General features: G+C 42.0%; 1 protein-coding gene across 1 annotated transcript in view; it reads left to right on the plus strand.

Moving 5' to 3' along the window:
* Positions 1 to 12,974, plus strand: part of COL22A1 (collagen, type XXII, alpha 1) — a 194,292-nt gene that overhangs the window by 39,650 nt on the left and 141,668 nt on the right. The gene's annotated exons all lie outside the window — the stretch shown is intronic.

A 12,974-nucleotide genomic window follows, 5' to 3' on the forward strand; every position in this document is an offset into this window, starting at 1 on the left:
AACATAACCCACTGCAATGGGAGGCCAGAGGCCCTCCTGCAACTTGATTATGAGTAGAAATGATCAAGTTTTGACAGCTCTGCCACTCAGAGTTTTTCAGTGGGAGATTTTTCACTGCCTGCACAAAATATCATTTCCAACCATGTGGTCTGTAGGCAGCTTATTTTGGCTGCAGTCTGATCACATCCAAACCTGTGAGAATGCTAGGTGATAACACATTTTCTGGTTATTAGACCCAGATTCATAATCCCAAAACACCCATCTTTAACTGCTCTCTATTGCTAGGTCTTGCATTAACCTGTTCTGACAGTCCTGCGGTCACTGGGTTGTGCAAACATAGTAAAGCTGTTCAGCAAATAGCCCTACTGATTCTGAATGAACCTTTTTGCAGTGGAAACTGCTGCTCAGAATGAGTAGGAGGATTGTGTTCCTTCTCAGATGATCATCTTCTATGTGGGCCTTTCCAGAAGAATGGAATGGCAACTGTCTGCTATGGCTAGTTCATGTTTAGCTGGATTTTAATGCTAACTAATAGACTCTATGCTTTTAACTGGCTTCAAAAATCTATCTTCTGTTGAAGAAACCCACTTCAGTAAAGTTGTGGGCTTATTTTTTCTTTAATCTCCAAATCCCTCTTACCTCCTAGCAAGCAAGTCAATATTCAGCATTTTGACTTTGCTGTCTTAGATTTGCAAACTAATTCAGATTGGAAGGGTCCTATGGAAATCATCTGGGCCAACCTCCCACTCAGAGCAGAGTTTACTTGGACGTTAGGTCACCTTTGAAGTTAGAACAGGTTGTTCAGTGCCTCATATAGTTGAGTTTTGAGTATCTCCAAAGATGGACATTCCACAGGTCCTCTGGGCAACTGTTCCAGTTTCATCACTATCCCACTGAATAGATATTTTTTCCCTAATATCTAAACAGAATTTCCTGTATTGCAGCATGTCTGTTGCCCTGGTTAGACTGATAGCATAAGAATGTCATTTATTTGACCTAGGGGACCTCTGTTCACTGTGAAGTATAAACATACAATGTCTTAATAACAGGATTGTTACAGTATTTGATTAAAGTGATATCTCTGGTCCCTCTACACCAATACAAGAGGATTTGTGGAAGGCGTCTGATTACTCCTATATGGTGAAACAACAAGAATTTGTTTTGCTTCCTCTTCCTGGTGACTTGGAAGATGTAAGCCTTTCCTCTGGAGGAAACTAAATTGATATTCTGGGTCTGCTTAGGGTCACTGTGCTGCTGGAGATTGATCAGTACAGGACCAAAATGCTGCTCTACTCCTCATGTACTCCTTACATAGTTTATAGCATTTTCTAAAGACTTTGTGCCCCTGGCTCCAATTACAACAGAAATTGTTGCCTTTTCCCAGCTAAAGTCACTGGAAAAGTTCTGTTGGCTCAGTGTGCTGTGTTTCCTCTTCCAAATGGATGTGTTGTGCTGTTTGCTGTTGATGAAAGGCTTTTGTGTTCTGCCCCAAATAGGACCACACTTTACTCTTGAGGAGCAGCCTGCCTTCTGCTTCTTCACACTTGTGAGAGTGGTTCAGCACTGGGATTCCTGTGATAGCACTGAGGGAGACACTGTTCCTCTGCTACCCAGGTCCTCATATGCTCAAGGATTTGAAGTTAACACTTGTGTCTTGTGCTCCGCTTGGAAGCTTCATGACAACCAAAGCTGATCCTTGCTAAGTAGGCTCCTAACTCAGAACTTCACAGCTACATCTTGCACAAACTTCTGTCTAGATGGACGCAAAGTGTAGCCCCATCAAGTGGAAGTTGTGGTAAATCTCATTGTGGGGACAGGGAAGGCTGTATTAAAATACTTCTTAGATTAAATACCTCTTTAGTAGAAAATGTCTACTATAAGGATGCTGAGGCTCTGGCACAGGGTGCTCAGAGAAGCTGTGGCTGCCCCATCCCTGGCAATGTTCAAGGCCAGGTTGGATGTGGCTTGGAGCAACCTGCCCTAGTGGAAGGTGTCCCTGCCAGTGACAGGGGGTTAGAACTGGATGAACTTTAAGGTCTCTTCCAACCCAAACCAGTCTGGGATTCTATTATTCCCTCTCTGAGAGGGACAAGACACCACAATTGAAGGTAAGAGAGACAAAAATCATTATGGAATTTATTTTTCTTATATTTTTATTGGGTGAAATGCACCAGCAGATGGCAAAGCCAATTGTTTCGCACAGAGCATCACCAGTGCCAGCAGGGGTGAGGGTAGGGAGGATGGCTCCATGCATAATCAAATTAATAACTGCATCAGAAAACACATTCTGAGTTGGGGGAGAGCCAACAGACTGAACCAATATTTTCCTTTTAAAAGACAGGTGATTTTGTTTCTTTAGACAAACAGAACTAAGTAAATCTCAACTATCTGGACTTCAGCAAGCATTTCTTGGAGTACTGCATTGAAAGTCACTGCTAAAATGAAAGGAGTAGAGATTAATAAACATTGTAAAGTGGCCAGAATCTGGCCAGCAGGAAGATAATGATGAAAGGGAATGACAAGCCAGAGGGCAGACAGTGGTGGACTTCCTCAGGGTCTAATCTTCTCTGTGAGTTTACTGTGTAGATTGGGATCCTTGAAGGGCGAACTGGTTGGCCTCAAAAACCCAGGAGGTTTTTCCAGCTGGTTTAGGACTATTAATTTAAAAGGCCTGTTTTGATACCTATGGATCATTAACAGGACTTTGTGCTATAAACTCATAGTCTGGAAACTGATGGTGTCTTAGCAGATGTTTGTAAGTCAAACTGTACAGCTGGGGGAAAAGGCAAAGGTCATTATTGCACAAGGTAAAGTAAGTCTTGTAGAGATAGGGAAAACTTCATGAGTGTGGACAGGGCTTTGGTTACAGCTTATCTGGAGAACTGTTCTCAGACCTTAGCACGGGAAAGATGGATTCAGCCTCAAGGAGCTATTACTGTGTTCAGGAGCCAGAGAGACTATTTTCAAAGAGAAGATTAAAAATTGGGTTTGGTTAATCTTGCAGTGTGCAGGTGGAATGGGGAGATACTGCTTTCTGCTAATAGATCAGGGGAATAGCAGGAGGGAGATAGGGGAATCACTCATGCTACAGGACAAAGAATATAAGAAATGGGTATCAACTATTTAAGATACATTCAAGACATTAAAAGAAGGTTTCAAACTGTCAGAGACATGAAGTACTGGAACAAACAGTGAAGTAGTAGTAATGGAGACAAATATACAACGATGGATAGTCATGAGTCCTCTCAGAGCATTGTATTCTACGACCCTCTGGTATCACAGCATTCAAATAAGAAATCATGAGCTGTAGTATTCAGTAAGGAGTGCTACAGTGAAATAGGATTGCATGAGGTAAGAATATATAGGCAGCTTTACTACTGATACAAATTTTGGCAGTGAAGTGAAGCGGCATCTGCTTAACACTTCATAGCACATCAATTCAGAATATAAATATTGCTGCATGCGTTAGAAATTACACGGGGAATTTTGAAAGAAAGCAAGAAATCGGGTTAGAATTCCAGGATAAACGCTCCTTCTTTTCCAGGAAGTCTGATATTTTGAAGCAATGCTTAATGGTGCTTTGAACAAAGTTCTTACAGCATCCTAGTGGGCACCATGATGGGTTTTTTATCAAGTAGAGAAATGAAGGTAAAAGAGGGTTTAACTCATCTGCCCTGAATTGAAAACCCAACGGTAATACTGAATACCTCTTATATTGCTGAATTGTCATTTTGGTTCCATCAGCATTTAACAAAGGACCATGGCCTACTATTAATCATGACCAGGCAGGAAAACACAATGATAATATTTTGCACTCTGAACATGTGCCCCTTGTGTATTTTTATGACCTGTCATATTGCATCACAACAACACATGAAAGTCATTGAAAATGAATTGCACATCCTGATGCTATAACACTTTACATTTAAATTACTCGTATTTTAAACTAGATCTGCAGGACATGGGGTTTGGTTGTAGAAATCTGAATGGCCCCTAGAATTGAGAATGGGTTGATCTCGAGTCCTCAACATTATTCACAAGAGGAGATAATACTCCTTAGCAGATTCTAAGTGCTATTTTCAGAGGGAATCTGCCAAAGAAATAAAGACCTGATATGATTTCCATAAAGTGCTGAGAAAAATTAACTCTGAGAGGTGTGATTCCAACCACTACATGACATTATACATCCCACACTAGATGGTGTTAGTGGGGCAAGGAGGGAATGTAGAATCCCTGACTCTGAAATCCTGAGCAGTTCACAGACTGTATCTGTGAAGAACAGCAGAAATTGTATTATGGGGTTTACCACTGCTGGACCTCAACCTCTGCCTCTCTTCCCCATCTCAGAAACCTCCCTGCATGAATGAGCAAAATGCCAGCATATTTATGACTTCTGTGTTTTTCTGTAGCTCTATAAAAGATGTTTGGGCATTTTACGATGGAGGCACTGGTTGTAAAACGAGTACCCTGCAATTATAGGCTGCAGTGGCTGTGTTTAACTGGCAGCATGTCGCCAGTGTCCTGCGGTTTGCAGCACAGGGTTTGCATTCCAGAGATGCCGGTGACTCACAAGCTAATTACAATATCCCTGGAACTATTTATATTTGCCCACTAAAACACGTGGTAGGAGGAGAAAATTGGAGTGTCTGGGCTGTTGAACCTGCAGGACGAGCACATTAGACCGATGTCCTCCTGGGGACAGAAGTGGTTTTGTAGTGCCTGCATGATGGGCATTTTGCCCTCCCTTTGCAGCTGGCAGTATTGTCCCTCTCATAGTCTCCTTAGGAAGCCCCTGAGAGGCAAGTGGAAAATCCATGAATAGCTGCAGAGGTTTGTAACGGATCACTGTCTTCAGACAGTAGATGCACAGGCAGTGCTCACCAGCAAAGACTGCACAGAGTGATGGTGAAACTGGCTATTCATGCAGACACCAGCCATTCTTCTTTCCACCCTCAGTGTTACACACACAGCCCGGATTGGATGCAGCTATGATGTTTATGGAAGTTGGGGCAGAAGGACGTAGCTTCACTGTACCATGGCACAGTCATTTTGCTGTCACATTACTGGGAGGCACTGGACTAGGTTGCCCCAAGAAGTTTTGGATGCCCCATCTCTGACAGTGTTCAAGGCCAGGTTGGACAGGGCTTGGAGCAACCTGCTCTAGTGGAAGGTGTCCCTGCCCGTGGCAGGAGGTTGGGACTGGATGAACTTTAAGGTTCTTTCCAACCCAAACCATTCTTTGATTCTCTGATTATGTTTTTCAGTGACCCATCACTAGTCAATGATAATGGGGATAGGGCTCAGAGCTTCTTATTTCCAACTCCCACCTGCATTTGCCCTAGGAAGGAAAATAAAATTTGCTCTTAGTGCTAATGTTCTTCATTCTATAAGGATCTGGTCAGCTGAATTTAAAACCAGGTTCCTGAGATACATACATCTGGCTGTACCCCTGTATCTCCGTTAAAAGTAAATAGGGAAAGTAACAGGGGCCTATACCTGTAGTTGCAAGAGTAATTTCAGCCTTCTGTGAGCTGGAGAAAATGGCTGGACTTGTGCTATAGGGTGGATTTGTCCTCTGGGCTGGCAAATGTGATACCTTCAGTGCAGGTGACCTTAGCAAGTTCCTTTTAGCTTTGCTTTCTAGGAGTCTATGTACTGGGCAATAACTAATCTCAACACTGTAGCCTAGATCATTGTGCTTAAAAGATCTTTGAAGTTCTTCAGAGGTTGCCAAATGATTCACCTGTATTCAAGGACATTTTATTACCCAGTAACTCCAAGAAAACCAGGTCAAGCAGGCAAATAATTACCAAGAAGTGACTATTAAGTGCTAAGTGTAGCCACTGCAGCCCTATGAGCTAGCTCTAACATGTGTGTTAGATGCACATTGTGGCATGCCTGGTGTCAAGATTCCTCAGTAATCCAGCATGGAGACAGTGGTGTGTTCAGCTTATGTGCCAACGAATTTGCCTTCTACAGAAACTAAAGTGTTGGGAAGTACAAGTGCACAGTCATCCCAACAGAGAGCAGTGTGCCACCAAAGTGTGCAACTGGATTAGAAGCCTGGAAACACGCGAGCAGCCTGCAAAGTGCACATAACCACACTGTCACCAACAGATCTGGTTTCAGACCTTTGAATAAACACCCCCATGTTTTACCCAACATTATGGATCTTAGTGGACTTCTGGTACTCTAAATGACCTGACAATGCGACGCATCAGGTCTGTGCTGGAGCAGGTAGCCTGGCTGAGCTGCTCAAAGACAGCAAACACAGAGAAAGACTGCTGAAATCACTTAAGAATCTGCTACTACAGGAAGAGAACTGGTTAGATCTGAGCATTCCTAGTGAAAGACAAATTCTGACTTCTACATTCACACACAACAAGGGTTAACCTTGCACAGGAATGTGCATATGAAGTATTCACATTATTATTGAAAAGATAAAAATAAATCCATCCCTAAAGGCTTTTTTTTTTAATGCTAGTTGTATTTGCTTTCTCCTAGAAGTTAAACGAGCTGTGATTTTTTCTTATTCCAGTGCATTTGAAAGGAAATAGAATCATTTTTTGTCTATGCATTGCCAAGAAGCAACCAATCCTTTGGCTATAAAAAGATTAATAGATTGTCTAACCATCAAGTACTTCCAGCTATTTCTGGGTCCAAACATTTTATGATTCTACTTCAGAAAGAGACTGATTGATTGCTGAAGAAGACGTGCCTAGAGGAACCAGCCCATAGATTCCTTATCAGTACAAGCTTTTAGCATTGTGCACACATGATGGGAAGAAGGCACATATGCAGTTTCCATGAACTCTTCCTAATGTTTGGAGTAAAATCAGTCTGATGGGAATTCTCTGGTAACAACTATGGCCAGATTTTGGTATACTTGTAGGTCTAATTTGGTTTGTACTGATCATCTGGCATAAAGCAACCTCTACAGTCCCTCAGAGAGCAGTCCCTGCCTACTTTCATGTTAGGGCTTGCTCATAGCACCTAAAATAAATAAGAATATTTTTATTTTAATGAATAACACATTTCTAGGCTTTTCCTATAGCTCAGGTAGTGGCATTACAAGGAGAATTTAGCAGGTTATGTCTTAGTATGATATTCTTTCTCACATGACTTTTCCTACCTAAAAATAATATTAGCCCCTTGTACGAGCAAGCAGTAAGTATTGTTGCTTTTATGTTGAATTCATGCCATCCAACATGGTCTAGGGTGAGGTGTCTCTGCCCATGGCAGGTGGGTTGGAACCGGGTGATCTTGAGGTCCTTTCCAACCCTAACTGTTCTATGATTCTATGATTCATTCTGGTCTCATAGACATTTCTCCACTGTCATTTGTCTCAGACATATGTGTAAAGTCCCCTTGGGTGCTACCAGCAGAACCCTTATTCAAAGTCCTCCCCTTTCCACTGCTATCGCAAGTGATGAGTTTGCCGTTATGCTGTTTTGTGGCTCCCCAGAGGAACACAGAGCACGTTAACACCTGGGGAACTCAAAAGAGAGCTACAAAACAGAGGAGCTAATTAAAATCAGAACCTAATACAAACAGTCCTGGTAAGTTCAGCTGGTGCAAGCCTAGCTGGCGTACCAGGACATCAAAGGAATAATGAACTCCTGTTTAATCTTGTAAATCACTGAAGCAGGAAAGGAGCTGAAAGAGGGCCCGTGGCACAAAGCCAAATGTCCATCACTGAGAAAACAGAGAATGACTCCAACACAGAAAAGCCTTCAGTAATGAGGCAAAGAGTTCAGTGTCAAAACCAGCTTTCAGTGTTGTTCAATATGCTACTTGTAGCTGTCTGAAAACTGAGAACGGGTGAGCGGAGGGATGCGGATAAACAGAGCAATGCATCGTGTGAGATGGTGTGTTGTTAATACCCGATCAGGTGTTGAAAGGTGCTGCCTCAGAGGCAGCTGCTGTGGACATGTATTTATTTCCTGTTTTGACAGCAGGTTGGGGGCTAAATTACAACACCCCTTTCCACCAGCCAGGTTGGCTGTAACTGTGTATTGACTTCCCTGCTTCTCATTTTGTCCTCTCTCTCTTATTGTTTCTTTAGCCTAATGTTCATATTGGTTTTATATCCTTTTTATTTTTCCTGAAATGTTATCTTTTCTTTCCCATGTAAGGATACCAAGTGCTGCACCTGCCTCCTGTTTGTGACTGCAGCTTTAGGCTGGTGTTTCTGAAATAGAGTGGTCCTATAGTTCAACCTGGTGACCGCTTGCTCACCTGCCTTGCTGCTTGTCAAAGCTTGCTTCATTGTAAATATGACTCTTATATACCTCAAGCAAGGTTTCTGCTTCTCATAATCTCACAATTGGGCTGGTGCTGAGATCAAGATCTTTTTGTGGTCTTCATGGGACTGTTGTGTCTTGCTCAAGGAAAAGAAGAAATTGGGTCTCCTGGTGTCATGATGCAGAGCAAGCAAACCAGGATCAGTAAACCAACAGCCTCAGTGGTGGCATTATGTACTAAGGAATTATCTAGTTTATAATTTTTATAAACCAGGTACCATCTGAATAGTCCTCTAAGCCATGTTATGGAATATGACCTAGTAGGTTTGCTGGAAGATACCTCGTTCATGATGGTGTAGGAGCCGTTCTTTGTTCTTCAGCAAGGTGCTTCACCATCAGCTCAAACTCTGCTGCTTTCCCACTGAAATCTGGTGGATCTGTTGAGAAGAAAGTCAGGTCAGCATGAAGTGATGCTTAAATCCCAACTGTAACATGTGGAAACAGAGGGCAATTGGTTAATAGCAAGAACTTCTTTAAAACTCTCTTGAGGCCCTTTAATCTATAGGCTTTGGAAAATGTTATAGTTCCAAAATTCCCTTGCAAGCTCCTTGTAAAATATAGCAAATTAATTTTTTTAATGGTGTGTGCGACCCCTTTAGTCATCAGCACAGTACTTCATGCTGGGCTTGTGTACAGCCAATAGATCTCTCTGGTTTGTTCCTCCAGAGTGTAGCTCTTAATGCTTTGGGAATAAGTTAGATAACCACAGCTGGCTGATGATGCTGAGTCAGACTGTTGAATTGGGAATGCTGGATGTGGGGTGAATTATCCATGCAAAAAAGAATCTGCTCCTTTTTCTGTCTTTGCTAGAGAGGTGAGTAAGAGTGAAAGAGAACTGTGCAAGAAGACAGAATTCTTACCCATTGATAAGTCTTTGGAAATCACTTCTTTTGACAGCCAGAGAGGGATGAAAAAAATTTAGTCCAGCAAAAGATTTTCTTTCAAACCCCTTTTTACAATCATTCACAATGAGACAGACCTAAACAGTATCTGAGCTGCAGGACTCTGACCTTCCCTGTTGTCTAGATTGCCACGAACAAACAAGTGACACTTGCATGCCCCACAGGGATGCAGGGACTATAAGAATATCTAGTGTCTGGCTGCTGTGACCCCAGTGTTGTCATCTTAGGCAGCTCACCAACCCGAGTGGCTGGCCATCAAGAAAGAGGAAGAGGACTTTTTGACTGCCTCCTCCCAGCAGGACAAAAGACTAAAACACTGAAGGATGATAGAATCAGTGTGCACCTCACCCCATCCTAAATACCGCTTCTTGTTGACAAGTAGAACTATGGATGGGGCAGTGATTTACTGGTATGCATGTGGGTAATTTAATGTGGTGGACAAGCCTTGGAGACAGAGACTTCAGCGAGCTCTTAAAAATACCCCTAAAATCTGATACTCTGTCAGTGCTTCGGAAGATTTCCTTGCCTGCGGAGGAATGAATGTCAGGAGCAGCAAAAATGCTGTAGCAGATGATAGCTACTATAACAATAACTGCAGCACATGCAGAATGAAGTGGTAGGTCTCTCCTTCAGGATATGGACACTTGTACTTCTATCCCAGCCCTGAATTGAGACGCTTCTTTTTTTCAGCCTAGAGCATTGTGGAAGATAAAGATGCCAAAGGTTTAGATACAGTAGAAAAAAAATAATCCCCATCTACACACTGGTTTCAGGTAACTAATTGCCAGACATAGCTGGTTAAATGCACTATTTAACTTTAGTATATGGCATGGTAACTTTTGTTTGCTATTTTTAAAGTACATATTAGCACAGAATGTAACCAAGGTAATAAACATGATGGCTCTTTATAATGGTAATAGCCTTGCAGACCATACTGGAGATGTTGAGAGGGATGCTCAGGTTTTAGTGAGCACACAGGCTCTTCCTTGTGAGCACTGGCAATTCATGAAAGCTTAACTTTCAAGACTTTAGAAATGTGAGGCAAGAACATTGATAAGATCAGGTATTTGCTGAAACACTCCCAAGTGATATTGTTCTTCCTAGGAATTTATACACTGCTCTCATCTACCATAAATTTTATGACCGTTGGCTTCCCTCTAGTACAAGCAACATATGCTATTTCATCATAGGCAATACAGATGGCTATTTCCCGAAGTCTCAGAGAACCAGTAGCTGATGACAACCTCCCTGACCTTGGCTGTTGCTGATAACTCCATCAATACTTTGACAAGGCTGATAACTCAGCTAAGAGTTAAGCAAGACCAGAGTAAGGAGCATTTCCTGCAAAAGCTACTTTGTTTTATATTAGTGCTTATGACTGGAAATTGTTCATAATAAATATATTCCAGACACATCAAATGAAGCTCTGATGTCCAGTGCCATTCCTGATTCCTTTCTCACCTGCTTGCCACATTCTCATCCAAGACATTGTCTCATCAGAAACTTTCACAATTAGAAGGAACCCAGTGGTTCCCCCTGTGAGTGTTATCTGGGGCTCCTTGGGAATGCAAAGCAGGAGACTTTTCTCAGGTTTCTTCAGGCTAAAGAAGAAGTTAACGGCCATGTCTTATGTGGAAAAGACTTTCCAAATGTGCACACTGCTGTGTTTTCTGTCTATATTTTAATAGCCAGATGACCCTTTGTTGCTCTGATTTTCTGGGTTTAGGTGTCCTGAACACAGGGCAGACAGGAATCTCAACATACACACTAGCTACCACTGTGCTGTCCATATCAGATCTTAATGGAGCCAGGCAGAAATCCAGCTCATGCTCAGGGCAACCAACCACGGCTCCTTTAGTCTGGTCCTCAAATAATTTGATCATCCTTGGGTCACACTTTTTTGTCTAGTGCCAGGTTTTGCCATCTTCTTCCTGTAACAGGCAGATCTGAGCATGTTTTTCTGATTCTGGACAAATGGGCTGCTTCCTGTAAGGGAGTTATTATTCACAAGTAGAGAGACATTCGGCCGATTTGATCAACAGAGCAGTGCACAAGAAATTGCTTTCCAAGCCAAGTATGCTGTAAGGAGCCTAAGCTTCTCTTTCAGGTCACTGTTTTAGTTTTAATGTTAATGAACTGAGGTGTGCTGCTTTTCAGGAGATGTAATCATGGGAGAGAGTTTCAGCAGCACCCTATTGTTTTAGTAGCTATAATGTAGTAGGAGGCTTATGATCAAAGAACATTATTCATCTTATTAATTGCCATATTTATGGCATTGCTGATTAAATAGTTTATAAGCCAACTGGGAAACCACACCTGCACTGGTACAACAGAAAAATACCTTTTAAATCAAAGCAACTGAGATCAGGAAAGTCCTACCCTTGGGTGCTTGAGTGTGGTGCAACAGGTAACAGTAGCTTTGCCCTTGCTAAGTTAGGCAGGTACATTCTTTCCCATCTCCATTGTGAAGAGGGCTGGGAAGCCATGTGTAGGATCTAATTTTTCCTATGGCACTAACAATGTGGGCCCTCCTTGGTAGTGGAAAAAAACCTATGTTTCTGTTGTCACTCCAGCCCCAAAATGCTGTGCAACAGACTAAATGGCCAGTGAGATATTCAGGAAAGATCTAAGTGAGCTTTTTCCATTGCACTGTTGGCAGCCAGACACTGTTCAAGTGTTCGAGAAATGATTATAACATTGGCTATTTTTTACATTAATATTGTGGTTCAAGACTAAATTAAAAGCATCACGCCTTCTCCCTCACAATCCCAGTCCGGCCCTAACGTGAACAAGGGAACATATTCAATCCAGTGCTTCCAGGCACATGAATTAAACATAATAATAATAATGATAATAATAACAATAACAACAATATAAATTTTCCAGTCCTTCAGCTGAAACAATCTTAGAAGTTACTTTAAAGCACAAACTCTTGTGAAAGTTTTCCTCTTCTTCTTTCCAGTCCCACCTGAGCAATCTTCTTGACTAACTTCTCAGCTCAAATGATAATGGTTTTGGTTGTTTTCTTTCTTCTCCCACTGAGAAACAGAATGGTATCTGTTTAAGGAGACTTTTACAGTGAATGGTCACAATATCAAACTTAAGATATTGCTAGTCTGAATGTAAAAATCTCCAACCTTTATTAAACCCTGATAGCAAATGAGACAACGTAAATGTAAGTTCTGTGTGATCAGTTAACAATTTTTTCCTCTTTACTTCTGCTTCATTCAGTGCACTAAACGGATAACATTCCCTATGAGTAGAATATATCTCACCCAGCTTCAGCAGTCTGGAAATCAGTGTCTGTAAGGGCTCCTGTTCTGCTGAATGGAAGGAGATAGGCACTGCCAAGTAGTGATTCAGCCTGTCTTTGGTAGGTCTGAGACAGACACAACCAGTTGTCTTAGAGACTCTTACATTTCTCTGCTGACCCACAGTGGAACAGAGGCAACCTGAAAACATCAAATATCTCCTCTTCAGACAGCTAAAATTAGGTGAGGTGCATTTCCTCCTCAGCAGAGTTCTTCACTCTTTCGTGTATGGCCTGATGCCACATTGTCTGCAACACTATTGAAATCCTTCAACGTCTAAAGTGTCTACTACCTCCATAGGGCTTTGGCTGGCAATGAAATATCTAAGACTGGAGGTTGTCTCACCAGCAATAGACCTTTACAAGGTGAGGGTTAGCATGCTACCTGAGCATCCAAAGCTTTCTTTATGTCAATGGAGAGAAACATGCACTTTTAGCATCTGTTTTAGTATGAGATTA

This window comes from Nestor notabilis, unplaced genomic scaffold (genome assembly GCF_000696875.1).
Source record: "Nestor notabilis isolate BGI_N333 unplaced genomic scaffold, ASM69687v1 scaffold780, whole genome shotgun sequence".
Taxonomy (NCBI): Eukaryota; Metazoa; Chordata; class Aves; order Psittaciformes; family Psittacidae; genus Nestor; species Nestor notabilis.